The following is a 15,220-nucleotide window of genomic DNA, read 5'->3' on the forward strand; positions in this document are numbered from 1 at the left end:
TTTACAGGGCAGAGTACACCAAATGCAAGGTGTTTGATGTGGGGAAGACTGTAAACAATCTAAAAATCAGAGTAGCAAAACACTATCACGACATCAGATACCTGGTAACCTCCAACCCCTTGGCAATACACATTCAGAATAAGACAGGTCACAGCAAGTTTCTATTTCTTATCCTGGACCAGATCCTAGAAACCCACTCAATGACAATACCAATGACTATATGGAAAAAATGGAACTCAGCTGGCAGATCAGGCTACAAGCCTGAAAGTTCCCAGGACTAAACACAACAGAGTCTCTCATTCCAGTCCTGAATCTCCGTAAGCTCGACCACAAGAATTATCTGTAACTGAAATACAGACTTTTACTAAGTACTGCTTAAACATGGACAACTAATCCTTAGAGAGAAATCATATATAATGTTCCCAAAGTGCATAAGTGCCACACAAACCTATTGTTCTTTATAGCAGGGATCATGCATGCCGTTATATTTCTTTTTACTTTTGATTCTTTGAATGATTTCAGATCACATTTTTAAGTTTCATATTGAAAAAAGTGTTCATTATTAGACAAGGAGCTTCCCATGTTTTCTTGTATATTTGGATTTCTGTTGTTCCACTATGGTTTTGCACCGAGGGTCTCCCTGTAATGACAAATCTTAAGAAGGTTCTCATGAAAGCACTGCACAACTTAGATGTTCTACTCCCTCACCTACAATTATGGCCAAAAGTGGTCACTGTTTTTTACTTTTTTATAACGTTTTAACTTACATTTTGTACTGCGAGAACTCCAGTCTCTGTAACACCAGATTCTTAGTATTGTATGTAAATGTGACTTAATTTGTTTGAACCTGATTGGTCACCATATTCTTAGTATAGTATGTAAGTGTGACTTAATTTGTTTGAAGCTGATTGGTTAGCATCTCAGGCTGGTACTATCCCCACCCCAAGCACACTAGGACAAACCCACCTCCTTGGTTATGTCAATAAAGGTTTAATCCACCAATCCAAGATCAATAGGAGGTTCCCAAGTGGTACACACCCTCTTATATTGTGTATAAAATCAAGTCAACTTCAAATGTAACAATCATCTAAGCAGTGCTCATATGCCATTAAAGATTTTAAAAAAAGAGGTTCAAGATCGTTTTTTCTTTTATTTCGTTTCCACTGAATATAGGACCACAGCAATCTAACTCATTCTGCTTTTTGTCAGTATTTTATGTGTAATTCATCTGGGCAGTCGTTATCAAGACTCCTGGAACATCCAGATTTCAACTCTAAAGATCCACTAAGAGCACCCAGAACTGGCACCACTAAATGGAACTCTCCATCCTGCATAAGAGCCCAGGAGATGCAGTCTTTTTAAAGACTCTTTTAGCTACAGTTTTTTTAAAGACTAATTCAAACCATGGATAAGAACCACGGGGCCTTAGTTTCATTAGCCCAGGATCCAGACAGAGACAGGGCACTCAAAGCATCCTAGACTAAGCCACACATGTGACTAATCCTCCACTTAGATGTTTAGATGTTCATTTTTTAGAAATGTGTCTGCCAGGTGGTTTTCCAGTCATTTACCAGTGCTTTTTAACCTCAAGGATGGCTAGGCATTTGCTTTTTTTGATTCTGTATGGATTGGGAAATTCAGCCTACACAGAAACATTTTGTATGACCATTGTATGAACTCTTTAATATACAGGTATTTATTATTATTGTTTTTACTTATATTTATTTATTTTTATTATATTTTATTATTATTATTTTTTGTGGCTGATATATACATAATGCGCTATCCTGTTGAGGATTTATTCTGTTAATATTTATTGCAGGACAGTTGGGGAACAGTCTTTAATTTCACTGTTTTATTTTGCAATGATTACTGGTTTGAACAGTTTTGGAGCCACATGAATTACAGGCTTCATATCCTTTGCTAATACATGCTAATGCAAATCCTTTTCTCATAACAACTTTCTATGCTTATAAGAGCAATACTTATATCCTTTACTTTCAGTTTTATTTTTTGTGAAAGGTACACTAATGCAAAACATATTATTCTGACAACTTTCTAAGCTTCAAAGAACATTTTATAGATGTCCCTTATTTTCAATCATATTCTTAAAAAAACTAATGCAAAAGCTGTTATTCTAACAACTTTCTAAGCTTAATATATATATATATATATATATATATATTCCATGATAGAATAGTTTACTATTGCTGTAAAGTATGAGATGTCTGTTTGTTTTGGTAGTGTTCATTTTGTTCTGATTGTGTTCAAATTGCCAATCTTTCCTCTGGTGGACTGCCTCATTTTCCTTTTGTTAATATCTGTTCCTGGAGGTGATCAGTCATTTAGTCTTTTTGGAGAACACATAATTAATACTAAAATGTGAAACTACGATGACACTGGCTTCTTCTTGCACTTCTACAAAGAGTGGATACTGAGAAGCAAAGAAACCAAATGGCAGGAAAAGCAACTGGAATGGAACAGCAAATGATAATGGTACATTTAATGTCTGCAGCTAATTATAATGAAATGAACTTCCAAGAGTGCTCTACACTGTCATAAGAAAAAGAGAATTCCAAGCCCTGCCAGCAAAAACACAGTTCTGTAATTTGATTAAGATATTCAGAAAGAAACATATCCTGTAGTTAATGCAGCACCTACACAAGATGAGTGTCATAAAATAATTATGCACTGCCTAAAGAAATACAAGCAAAATTAAATTAGTTCAGTAAGCACTGTACATTCACATTACCCACTTTGCATTTATCAGCATATTTGATAATTCATAGTCCCTTTGCCTTTTTTAATGTCTGAAAATAGTTCAGAAATAAATGTTTCAGTGCAGAGTCCTGTGAGCCATCCTCCGTAACCCCCAGTGAAACCATTAGGTAACCCCCCCACCTTAACTTGTTGCATAACCTGTGTTTTACCATTTGAATCACATATAAATTGCCATTTAGTGCAATTAATCTGTGGTTGATAGTGTGCCAAATGCCTTGGTAAGGTCAAATAAGCAGTATGCACAACGTTGTTAGTGTTTTATTATGTGCTGCTGTTGCAGTTTGAAGGAGCGCTAAAAGGTTCAAAACCAAGATCTCCCATTATCGAGCTCATACTGTTACATATCTGATGGAAGAAGGACATGTGTGTAATTTTGGATAAGCTCCTTTGTGGCTTAACTTGGGTTTACATAGAATTCTGGTCAGGCTGATGGATCAACAATTGTTTGTGTCTGTTTTGACCCCCCCAAGACACCTTTGTGAACTAGTATGACTACAGCCAGTTGTCCTAGGTCATTGACATGTCTACATGCTCAGATTTTGTTCAACTTGTTTGATATGAGTTTAGTCAGATTTTCCTTGATTCTTTGTAGAAAACCACTAGCTATGTTGTTAGGTCCATGGAACTTGAGTTTTTTAATTTTACTTGTGGTAGAAGCTATCATGTTTGTAGTTATATAAGGTATGCATCCCCTTGCCCCCACCCCAGCATTCTGACATATTTGTTTGCATTGCATGACGTTTGGACAAAGCCTTGCTATAAGCACATTTAGGTTCATAGGTTGGTACTAGGCTATCGGCCCTAGGGCCTATACAAGCCTAGCCATAACAATTTCCTGGATATTTCTTCCCACAATATTTACTTCCCTGGACCCCTGTCTAGCAGGGTGACTGACGTGATCCCCGGGGGTGAATTTTCTATCTCCCATCCAGTCGTCAGGGTTCCTTTTGAAGAGGGCCAAATAGGTGCTCTGCTTGACATGTGGGCAGTCTATTCCAGAGTATGGGGGAATCTCCGGATCAGGAACCTATCCCTCCAGCATGATTTGTTCATTGTGATGACAAGGTTTAGATCCCTGGAGCGTGTGGCTCTGAGGGTTGGAATTACTTTAAATGGAGCATGTCCAACAGCTCAGGGTTTGACATGGCCTTGTATGTTAAGCAGAGATCACCTCTGTGTAGACGATTTGCTACAGAGTATAGCTGGAGTTTTTTTTAGACGGTCAGCATAGGGCATCTGCTTTAGGCCTGTGATTCTTTTAATGAGGTATTTCTGCATCCTTTCCAGCTGTTGCAGATGACTTGTAAGGTACATACCAAATGGGGCATTGTACTCTATAATGGGTCTAATGGGGGATGAGTACAGTGGGACAATGACCTCCTTTTTTCATGATGAAAAGCCCTTAGTGATGAGGTGTGCCACATAGAAGGATTTCCTGACAGTTGTGGCAATGTGGTTATCGAAGGTGAGACCACTGTCCACCTGTGTCCCTAAGTCTCTCATCACACTTTCAGTGTTTAGTGTACTGCCCCATGTGGTAATTTATGGGTACATGGTTTTTCCCAAAGGGGATAACTATACATTTCTTGGCATTAAGCTTGAGCCCATGGCTCTGGCACCAAGCATCTGTTTCTGTAAGGCCCTTTTGTAGAATATCCACATCATTTGAGGATTCAATAATGGCTCCCAGTTTGCAGTCATCTGCAAACTTTGTTAGCCAGAGTCCCTTAGTGTTGGCCTGTACTTCAGAGAAGTAGATGCCAAACAAGAGCAGTCCCAGGACTGAACCCTGAGGTACTCCATTTGTCACTTGTCTGGAACTGGATTTGGAGTCTGCTACTTTTGCAGTCTGGGTTTTATGCCCAGCTTAGTAAGTTTATCTATGATTCCAGAGTGGGGGATGATGTTGAAGGCTTTGGCAAGGTCCAGATAGGCTGTGTGGACCACCTTATTCTCGTCCACAGCTCTGGAGACTGATTTGAAGAAGTCAATCAGGTTCTGGAGACAAGATCGGCCCTTCACGAACCCAAACTGGGCAGGGTCCAGTGAAGAAGGTTGCCAATGTCTTTGTTTATAAGTTCCATGATAATCCGTTCCATGCCCTTGCAGATCAGGCTCGTCAGACTGATGGGACGGTACTAGTTCCTGGGATCCAAGGTGGATCCCACCTTGTGAAGTGGGATAACTGTAGCTGTGCGCCACTCAGTGGACACGAAGCCTGAGGAAAGGCTATGATTAAACATGACACTTAGGTGAGGTGCCAGTTTATTTTGTAGTTCACAGCCCGGGATGTCATCTGGTCTCATGGATGCTGTATTCTTAGCTTTGGAGAGTGTGGTTTCTACCTGTGTGGCTGTGATTACCAGAATTTGGCAATCTTTTGGTATTGAGATGGGCCCTTTGGGGGTAAGAGGGGGGTGAAGTTGGCACTAAATCGATCTGCCAGGATATTGGCAATATCCTTGGGATCAGTATATTTAATGCCATTCTGTTGTAGCTTTGAGCCGATCTGAGCATTGCCATTTAGATTCTTGACATAACTATAGAATGCCTTGTGGTTGTCTTTGGAATCTTTGGCAATTTAATTTTTGTAACTAGCTTTGGAGGATTTTATGAGGGATCTCAGCTTCTTACTGAGGCTGGTAAGGGAGATTTTTGCATCCTGGGATTTTCCTCTTTTCTGCAACAGTTTCTTCCTTCTGTTGTATAGTTTGTTTATGGCAGGGAACCACCAGATTGGCTTCCTTTTTTTGGAGGAGAGCATTTTGGTTCTATTTGGGGTGGCACGATTCATGCACAAGTGGATGTGCTTGTGCAGTGCCTTAGTGTAGGATTCAGCAGTCGAACTTTCAGCTCTCGTCTGCATGGGTGTCATGAAGTTTGTCACTTCTGACTTGAGTAGCATGAAGTTGGCTTTGGAGAAGATTTTTATGGAGGTTTCCCTACTGGGGGTTTGGGTGGGATGTGGATGTCAAGGGTGATTTGCTTATGGTCAGACCTGACCAATGAGGGGGTGACCACTGGTGTGGAGCATCTATCTCCCATGTTGGTAATGACCAGGTCTAGGATATTGGAGCCCCTGGTGGGACAATGGATTAGTTGATCCAGGGCATTGGAATTTATGAATTCCAAGAACCGTTGGGAAAAGGTGTTGGTACCCGAGTAGTTTTCCCAGTTAATGGCAGGGTAGTTGAAATCACCCAGTATTAGGGTGTTTAGTTGTATCTTAATATTTTCCAGTATGTTTAGAAAGGTGTAGTGAGAATCTTGTGGTATGGTGGGGGATCTGTAGCAAGCTACAATTTGCATTGCAGTGTTACCTAGTGTTAGTTGCACCTGGAGAATTTCAGATGCATTGTGTTGGGCAACTAGCCTGGAGGTGTGAATATCCTTGGTGAATATGGATACTCCTCCACCTTTAGTGTTTCGGTCTTGGTTTGGTGGCCAAAAAGTGTGGTAAGTGTTGTAGCCTGGTATTGCAGAGTGCTTTTTAAAGCCTTGAATTAGGTCTCAGTTACTGCACAGATATTGATGTTCTCCATTTTTAGGAGTGCCTCGAGAAAGTGCATTTTGAGGTTTAGACTTCTAGCATTGAGCAGCATTACCTTCAGATTTCTGTTACGGTGGTGGTTTTGTCCTTTGAACCTTGCCTAAAAAAGGCACTATAGGGGTAGCTGAATCCCAGGGGTGACAGGTGCACACCATCTCTGGCAAAGCATCATGGTTTGTCAATCATGTCATCCCAGGCAGACAGATACTGGATCCCCTTTGAATGACACCAGAAGCTTAGCCAATTGTTGAAGTCAGTAATTTTATCATTATACTGTGGTATCATTCTGGGCAAAGGCAGGATGCTACTCAGGGCTAGGGTCATACCTGCCTGGGCCATATGATCAGAGAGCTCTTCCATGTCCCTTTTCATGTAGTCCAGGGAGGTACGTCTCAAGTCATTCACTCCAACATGGACAATGACAGGGTCGTATTTGTACTTGTGGAGTGACTTGAGTGCATGCGTTATGTGGCAGATCCTGGCACCCAACAGGCAGCTGACTGTAATTTTCTCCTTGTTCAGCCTGGTGAGTGGGACATCAGTATGCCTGACTATAGAGTCACCTCTGACTAAAATGTTGGGTACATCGTCTTGCCTTAGAGGCTGTTGTTGGGTGGCACACTGGTGATGTGAGCTATGTGTCACTTTGGTTGTGACTGGTGTTTGTTTGCGTTTCAGCTTCGGAGGTCCTTGTTGCTTGGGCAGGTTAATGTTAAGGGCCTCCGCATATGTGGGTTTAGTGTTGCTATGTGTGGGTGTTGATGGTCTGGGTTTTGAAGGGCTATGTGTTGCTTGAGGTGTAGTGCAGGTGTTAATCTTCTCCTCTTGACTGCCTAGCGCAATCTTGGCTGGAGAGAGCTTTGCTTCCAGCTTGGCTATGTAAGTGCATCTCTCGCAGGTTGTAGTGTTGGGTGGTAGGAGGAGAGGGTTGTCTGTGTACATGATACAGTTGCTGCATTTCCCCAGTATACCCAGATTCACCAGGTGGACAGGAGAAATCACCAGAAGCTGACCATTGGACATGTCTGTTTAGGTGCTTTTTTTTGTAAAGTACAAGAGCTGTTTTCCCTTACCTTTGCAAGGTACTTTGCAATTATAGGCTGTTTAGTGCCTACGACTAATTTCTCCTTATTAACGAGGAGAGTTGAGTGCTTGTATCAGTTTAAGGCTTCCTAGTGCTTTCCAGCAGGTTCTAGAACAAGTGCTAGTCACAGGGGTTCAGATTTTAGTGCTACTACTGAGAAACCAGCTAGTTCTAAGGGAAAATTTGAAGAGCAGACTTTCTGGCACCTGCAATAGTTTAACTGCAGCCCCGCGCTGCTGCATGATGCAAAAAATGCGTGAACACGTGTTTTTAAGCCAAAAAGTTGAAAGGAATAGAAATCAGCCCAAAATGGCTAATAAAATTACAATTTCAGAGCTGGAAACCACTCCTCTAGTGTTAGACAGGCAGTACAATGCTCACCACTCTCACTGGTAAGCAGTAGGACTTCCCTGTACTACAGCAAGGTCTGGATAGCTCTGAACACAGAAAATAAAGGGGATCTGGACTATACTAGCTGGGAAATGAGCAAACAAGATAGTATTTTTTTTTGGTTAAAACTGGCTAAACAATGCAATAATACAGTAAATAAACACAGAAAAGGCTAATGCACTTGAATGTGTAGCCCTAAACAGTAAATGCAATTAAAACTCTACAAAATTAGCAATTTAAAACTTTTTAAATGAAGCAAGGCAAGTGCACAACTGAAAAATGATTTAAGAGGTAGTAATACAGTAGAATAAGTAGCTAGTCTACATATACAGAAATGTCTAGATATACAGAAAAGCAGCTAAAACACATTAAAACAGTTCAGGTGCAGTGCAACCTAGAGCATTTGAGTTGTAGCAATATTAAGGCAAATTCAGTTTTAATAAATGCACTAAAATATACTCTATATTTCCAAAATGTTTGAGAAGCACAGTCAAAACACAAGGAGATTCAGGCATTTTTTTAAGAAAGGGAAAAGGGAGGAATAGAATGAAAGAAATTAAGTGGGTTGGCCTTCTCAGATGTTCTCTCTGTAGTAGGTGAATGAGCGAATGACACTAGACTGGGAGGAGTGTCCAAGATCAAATTTAGGGTAGGGGCAGGCAACTGCAAGGCCAGCAGGTATAAAGACAAGATGCCAATAGGGAGAGAGGGTGGGAAGCTATTTTTGGCAGAAAACACTACAGAAATGTATATCACAGCAGAAAACCAGCAGTGAGCCAATAGCTATGAAATACAGTACAAGTATGCAGTATACAATAAAATTGCTATAAATATCTAGAATAAGCAATAACTACTACAAATAAGTAAAAAAAAAACAGGCTACTTATTGCTATATATCACAGATCAGGTGCTCCTCCTCAGATAGCTCTGTGTGTAATGGCTGAAACACTCAAGTTAACATCTTAAATAGCAGAAAGTTGAAACCTGTAACAACTTAAAAAAAGCTCAAAAGAACCAACGAGGTGCTTTCTCTAACTGTAGACCTGGCAACCCAACTAGACAATGTAAACACTAAACTCTCACTGAGGTGGGGCATTGTCTTTGCTAACTAAGATAGCCTGGACAATGAACTCAGAAAACATCCTTTAACAAACAACTAGGCCCACAACACAATCAGGAATATGGAGAATATTACAGCTACTACTTAAACTATTTTAGGCAGAACACACTACAGAAATGTTTATCACAACAGAAAACCAGTAGTGAGCCAATAGCTATGAAATACAGTACAAGTATGCCATATACAATAAAATTGCTATAAATATCTAGAATAAGCAATAACTACTACAAATAAGAAAAAAACAGGCTACTTATTGCTATATATATATATATATATATATATATATATATATATATATATATATATATATGTGTGTATATATATATATATATCAGAAATCAGGTGCTCCTCCTCAGATAGCTCTGTGTGTATTAGCTGAAACACTCAAGTTAACTTCTTAAGTAACAGAAAGTTGAAACCTGAAACAATTTAAAAAAAGCTCAAAAGAACCAATGAGGTGCTTTTCTGTGAACTGTGGCTAGATGATGACTTCATTGTTTCCTGATAACATTTTGCATTCGCAATTTCCCGTTTCAGTTTTCTGATGTAATTAAATATTACCTTAACCTTATTACCCTCACTTAAACACACTGTTCAAACTCAGCCTCTCTACAGGCTACATACCCATAGAGTGGCACACAGCTACAGTTATCCCACTCCACAAAGGTGGAGCCACAACAGACTCCGGGAACTATTGTCCTATAAGCCTGACAAGCCAGGTCTACAAGGCTATGGAGTGCATCATCATGGAACTCATTAACAGAGACATTGGGAGCCTCCAAACATTGGACCTTACCCAGTTTGGCTTTGTTAAGGGCAGATCATGCCTCCTAAACCTGGTGGACTTCTTTGAGACAGTTACCAAGGCTTTAGACTAGGGAAAGTAGGTCCACACAGCCTACCTAGACCTTGCAAAGGCTTTCAACACCATTCCTCCTTCTGGTATTATAGACAAGCTCACCAGCCTGAACACAAACCACTACGTCACGAGATGGGTTGCCAATTGGCTCATGGATAGAACCCACATGGTGAGAATTGCAGGCTCTAGGTTCGACTCTAAACCTGTTACAAGTGGCGTCCCCCAGGGCTCAGTCCTGGGACCCCTCCTTTTCAGTATATACTTCTCAGAGGTACAGGCAAGCACAGGAGGACTAAGGCTGACCAAGTTCGCAGACGACTGCAAACTGGGGTCCATAACTGACTCTCCGGCTGATACAGACATCCTCCAAAAGGGTCTCACTGAGACGGATACCTGGTGTCAAAATCATGGCCTCAAGCTAAATGCCAAAAAGTGCATAGTCATCCCCTTTGGAAAAAACAAAGTACCCGCAAACTATCACATACGTGGTAGGACCTTAAATACAGAAAATGTAATAAGGGATTGGGGGATGCAAGTAGATAGTAATCTCTCCTTTGATAATCATATTGCCAAGGTGGTTAGAAAGTCCTTCTATGTGGCCCACCTAATCACAAAAGGGTTCACATATAGAACAAAAGAGGTTATTGTGCCCCTCTACTCATCACTCATCAGACCCATCATAGAGTACAACGCCCCATTTGGGATGTACCTTACAAGACACCTGCAACAGCCAGAAAGACCAGAGAAGTACCTCACCAAGAGGATTACTGGCCTCAAGCAGATGCCCTATGCAGCCCGACTGAAGAAACTCCAGCTGTACTCGGTTGCATATCGCTTACTCAGAGGTGATCTCTGCCTGACATACAAGGCCATGTCCAACCCAGAATTGATGAACATACTCCACCTAAAAAAAAAAAAAAATCCCCAAGAGCCATATGCTCTAGGGATCTAAACCTCACCACAATGATAAATAGGACATGCTGGAGGGATGGATTCCTGCCCCAGAGACTCCCCATGCCTTGGAAAAGGATTTCAATCTACATTAGGCAGAGCCCCTCACTAATACTCTTCAAGAGTATTCCTTGATGAGTGGATGGGAAACAGAAAATTTACCCCGGGGATCACTGCAGTGGCTCTGCTGGACAGAGGCACAGGGAACTCATGGCTCTGCTGGACAGAGGCACAGAACTAATCTAAGGGGGAGGCAAAAGCCAACACATTCTCGCTAAGCTTATAGATGCCCTCGGGCAGATAGCCTAGTACTTACCTATGAACCTATAATATTGTTTTCAGCCTTTGAGACCCATCTGAGTTCATTGATAAGTCTGAAAATTCTGAAAAAAAAGTAAATAATTTCTGTACGTTATTTAATCTAGATTTGTTTCTATGACAAGGATAATTTTTGGAAGGCTAAATAGCACCACATTTTGTTTGATTCTTTATCATATTAATTTTGTAATTCTACCATTTTTTAACCTGTACAGTTGTCTCTCCAGTTTGTATTTATTAATGCAGAAGTTAACAATACCTTAGAACTTAGTAACAGTATCCTGTGTAGACCTCTGTGTCACTGAGAACAGTATCCCAGTCTATTTTCATATACATATTATTTACTGCACCATAGATACCATTGGTCAAGTCTAGTAAACATGATTCATTTATGAATGAGTTTAATTTTACTATTAGGTAAAATATGATGGTCTCATGATCTGCATTAATTACAGACGGGATAGCCATGGAGGTAATGGAAAGATCTAGATGTTTTATTATGATATGTAAGATATGGCCATACTTACATGGATTCTGTACCATGTATCCAAGCTGTTTTGATTAACAGTCATTTAATATTTCATCATATTTATATGATGTCGAGTGTTTTGCCAGGTCAGTTTTTAGTAGTTAAAATCCCCCAGGAGGATTATATATTTTTGATTTTTTACATCGTGGATTTATTCAGAAAATCCTCATGCTCTGTAAAGGACTGAGACATTGTCTTAAAGACTCCCATTATACTATATTCAGCATTGTATGAATAATTTCTAACCTGAAGTTTGTTTCTTGGCTGCTGGGTTCTTTTACAAAGATTGGTGAACCACCACCTATCCCATCAGATTTGTAATAATAATGAGAGGAGCTATACCGTGGAACATTTGTAGTAACTCAGTATGTTTGAATAACTGGGCCCTCGCATGAGTTTTATATGATGAGCATCAGGGAGAGCACAGACATACTAGTGTAGGTTTGCCTTATATAAACTTATTTTTAGTACTGTGGAATGGTATGTTAAGAAATAGGCCACTGGGAAATCTGCTTAATAAGTTGTGTGTACAAGATTATTTTTTTTTATGGCTTCTTGAGGTATACTGAAGTACAGGCAAGGCTTCCTCTGGTTCTCTGGTATGGATCAGATGCAAAGTGTGTACAACTTAAGCATATGTAATGAAGACTACTGCTGCTGGATAGTTATAGGACATGTAAAGTGTTGTGTAACATATTATATACAGTTTTAACCATGTTCGAGGCTAACCTTGTCCTGATGTAGTCTCACCCCATTCTGAGACAATCCCACATGTTCATTTTCTGCATTCAGCCCCAACTTGCTTTAAAGTCACCAGCCACCCCTGTTGTTCATGCATAAACCACTTTGTTTCTTCTTTTTCTCACCACATACCTCTCTACTGCTCAGATTTTTGCAGAATGTCCATATTTTTGAATAATATTTTTGTTGTGTTCCTCATACAGCTTGTTGCTTTCTGGCAAATCACTGAGGATTAAAGTCACTAAAAAATGAAATACTTTTGAATTTCAGTTTTCACATATTTCAGAAAATACAAGCTAACTCAAAAGCTGTTTTTCTAGCAACTTTGTATGTTTATAAGATACATATTTACAATTTGTCCATATTTTTGGGTCTCTGTGCCCCCCCCCCCATGATTTTAAGCTTTGTCCAGATTTTTTCCACTGTCATGATGTATAGCTGTGTTCTAGTATCAATTTATTTTTGTATATATGCACTTTTTTAGTTTTTATGTTTTTGCCAGAGAACTTCCTCGTGTTTTAACAGATGATCTGATAATGTCAATTTTTATTCTGTCCTCAACTGATTGGTTTAGATCCTATCCCTCAGATCTGACTCAGCCATTGCTAAAGCCCGTGGCAACTTAAAACTCTTGAGCTTCTCCCTTACCCATAATGCCCCAACCCCAAATACCTCAGATCTCATTTGCTTCTTCTTCTTTCGCCTGCTCCCGTTAGGGGTCCCCACAGTGGATCATCTGTTTCCATTTCTTCCTGTCCTCTGCATCTTGCTCTGTCACACCAACCATCTGCATGTCCTCTCTCACCACATCCATGAACCTTATCTTAGGCCTTCCTCTTTTCCTGTTACCTGGCAGTTTCATCCTTAGCATCTTTTTTCCAATATACTCTGCATCCCTCCTCAGCACATGTCCAAACCAACATAATCTTGCATCTCTGGCTTTGTCTACAAACCTTCCAACCTGGGCTGACCCTCTAATATACTTATTCCTAATCCTGTCCACCCTCATCACACCCAATGCAAATCGTAACATCTTTAACTCTGCCACGTCCAGCTCTGACTCCTGCCTTTTTGTCAATGCCACTGTCTCCAACCCATATAACATAGCTGGTCTCACTACCCTCTTGTAGAGCTTTCCTTTCACTCTTACTGGTACTCGTCTGTCACAAATCACTCCTGACACTCTTCTCCACCCACTCCATCCTGCCTGTACTCTCTTCTTCACCTCTCTTCCACACTCACCATTACTGTGAATTGTTGATCCCAAGTATTTAAACTCATCCACCTTCGCCACCTCTACTCCCTGCATCCTCACCATTCCTCTATCCTCCCTCTCATTCACATATATTCTGTCTTAGTCCTGCTGACGTTCATTCCTCTTCTCTCTAGAGCATATCTTCTCCTCTCCAGGGTCTCCTCCACATGTTCCCTACTCTCACTACAGATCACAATGTCATCTGCAAACATCATATTCCATGGGGACTCCTGTCTGATCTTGTCTATCAACCTGTCCATCACCATTGCAAATAAGAAAGGGCTCAGAGCTTATCCTTGATGTAAACCCACCTCCACCTTAAATGCATCTGTCACTCCCACCGCAGACCTCACCGCTGTCACACTACCCTCGTACATATCCTGTACCACTCTTACATACTTCTCTGACACTCCCGACTTCCTCATACAATACCACAACTCCTCTCTTAGCACCCTGTCATATGCTTTCTCTAAGTCCACAAAGACACAATGCATCTCCTTCTGACCTTCTCTGTACTTCTCCATCAACACTCTCAGAGCAAACATCGCATCTGTAATGCTCTTTCCTGGCATGAAACCATACTGCTGATCACTAATCATCACCTCCCTTCTTAACCTAGCTTCCACTACTCTTTCCCATAACTTAATGTTGTGACTGATCAGTTTAATCCCTCTGTAGTTACTACAGCTCCGCACATCACCCTTATTCTTAAAAATCAGTACCAAAACACTTTTTCTCCATTCCTCAGGCATCCTCTCACTTTCCAAGATTTCATTAAACAATCTAGTTAAAAACTCCACTGCCATTTCATCTAAACACCTCCATGCTTCCACAGATATGCCATCTGGACCAACAGCCTTACCATTCTTCATCCTCTTCATAGCTATCCTCTGATCTCGTTTGCTGCTTTATGCAAAAGACATGGTTTGCCTTAACTCTCGAGTGACTGTTAGATAAGTGTTATTATTATTATATATCAAAAACCTAAATATTTCCTAACTTTTCTTGGGTCTTCCCTTACCTTTTCATACAGTCAATACTCTCTAGGGTACTATTGTTAGTGTTGTCTTTTCCTTGTATTAATATCGTACAGGCGTACATCTTAAATACTATTACTAGTATTAAATTTCCTTCTTCACTTTATGTATCTCCTTTTAATTACCACTGTTGGTAATTTTTCTCTTTTCTTTCTTCCTCTTTCCTAAAAAAAATGTATTTTTACTTAGTTTTTAGCTGTTTGTTGGGCTATGGCGGACAAAGGCCTAGTAGAGTTTAAAAAATGCGAAAAGTATGGACATAAAATTCCTCTATCAGATGCCCACACTTTGTGTGTATACAGCCTGAGACCATTGCATCTTCAAGAGGATTGCTCGATATGCCACAGATTTAACCCCAGAGCACTTGTTAAATGGAAGAGCAAGCTCATCTTAAAAGGCTTGCTCCCCTCTTCTTTTAGTGAAGCTATATCTGGAGATTCCATCAAATCTAAAGTAGCAAAAACTTCTCAGAAATCTACAAGTTCAGAGCCTCCTAAGAAAAAAGCCAAAATGGATCCAACCTCAACCTCAGATTCGAGAAAGAAAAAAATGTCAGATCCAATTTCCACAGATCCTAAAAAAAAAAAGATTTGGATTTGACTACT

The sequence above is a fragment of the Protopterus annectens genome, chromosome 9.part0, assembly GCF_019279795.1.
Source record: "Protopterus annectens isolate FY-2018-M chromosome 9.part0, PAN1.0, whole genome shotgun sequence".
NCBI classification, from domain to species: Eukaryota; Metazoa; Chordata; order Ceratodontiformes; family Protopteridae; genus Protopterus; species Protopterus annectens.